Below are 1837 nucleotides of genomic sequence, written 5' to 3' on the forward strand. Positions count from 1 at the left end.
TTGCATGGGCCCATGGTGATCTTTCCGTCTTTCAGAAATGGGATCTATACAGGAGGAGGCTAAGGATATGTAAATTGAAGCGTCAGCACGAATCGCATTTCTGAAGCGCCATAACCTTCGTTAGCTTCGACGCGCCTTAAATAACCTGCATGAGCTAGAAAGAATAAACACGGGGCTTATATTAATGACATCAAAAATATTAAAGCGCACATGCAACAGTTTACCAAAGCAAAATATCGGGGCTTTAATTAGATCTCGGACGCGTAGGTCTTTGAAGAACAACCCTCTCGACGGGTGTTATTTATTTATTTATTTATTTATTTATTTATTTATTTATTTATTTATTTATTTATTTATTTATTTATTTATTTATTTATTTATTTATTTATTTATTTATTTATTTATTATTGATAACCTCCGGGCCAAGGGCATTTCAGAGGGGAGTGATTACAAATTATACAAGGAGAACAAAAACTAAAATTCAACATATAAGCGCCACGTTCCTGGTAAAAGAAGCAAGAATAAGTGTTAAGCACAAGTTAAGAGAACAAACAGAAGTAACTAAGGTATACAAAGATAATGAAGATTAATAATTACAGAGGGCAAAACACATGTCTAGAACAACCGAACTGTGTGTCCAACAGCTCCCAACGCCGCTGCGACCAGGAAGGCAAAAAATTACGATTGAAACATGTGAAACTAACTACACCTGCTTACTCCCATATCACTTCTAACCATATGTTATCGCTAGATATGCCGTGTGCAGCCTGAAACACGCTCAGAACGTGTTCTAAGCAAGCGTTTTGCCCTATGTACATTGGTTGTGAGCCTTAGTATGCAATGCTAGCTAAACTGTTACCGAAGCACAGGTTGTCTTGAATGCAGGCTGTCCATCCCTGAAAGTGATTCCAATCTGCTGATGTACGGGGAATGGACGACTGAGAACAAGCTTTTGTTTCGTGCGGCGTTATACCTACTTTGTGAACGTGATCTAGCCGTGGAGAGATGCAAGACGGAGGAGATATCAATTCAACGCGTAGATTGGGATACTTGTGAAGAATTTTATGAAATAAACATAACCGTGAAAAGTTTTGTCAGGAGGCTAAAGGTGGAAGGTTGAGCGTATTTTTCATCGAGGTGACACTTGCATTGCGATTGAAGTTAAGTAGGCTGAAATGGGTGGCGTTATTCTGAGGAAGCTAGAGCGCATTAATTGAATTTGCGTACCTGGGGTCCCAAATTGCAGAAGCGTATTCTACCTTACTACGTACAAGGGTTTTATACAACATTAGTTTTTGGGAGGTAGGGGAATTGGAGAAATTCCGGCGTAGGTACCCTAGCATGCTGTTTGCATTGTTAATTTGGCGTTAATATGGAGCGACCAATTTAGAGAGGAAGACATATGAACTCCGAGGCAGTGATATGTCGTGACGGCCTCGACTGTGGTATTATTTAGACAATATTCATCGGTAGTAGATGATGTGCGGGAGACACGTAAAACTTCGCAGTTAGAAGAATTGAGTTCCGTAAGCCATAAGTTGCACCATGCTGATAGAGGAGAGAGATCATTTTGTAGAGCGTACACGTCGTTACTGTCGTTAATTTCGCGAAAAATTGCGCAGTCGTCAGCGAATAAGTGTATGTTTGAGGATACAAAACTAGGTAGGTCGTTAAGATCAATAAGAAATAAAAGAGGGCCTAAAATAGATCGCTGTGGCACTCCAGAATGAACGGGGGTTGATGGGGAGGTAGCATTGGGGAGGTACCACTGGGCATTCGGCATCAGGGATAGCAAGGCCATCCTCGTCTAATAAGTTAGTGGTAGCACTGTGGCTAG

The sequence above is a fragment of the Amblyomma mixtum genome, chromosome 3, assembly GCF_055824585.1.
Source record: "Amblyomma mixtum isolate Tamu chromosome 3, ASM5582458v1, whole genome shotgun sequence".
In the NCBI taxonomy this organism is placed as follows: Eukaryota; Metazoa; Arthropoda; class Arachnida; order Ixodida; family Ixodidae; genus Amblyomma; species Amblyomma mixtum.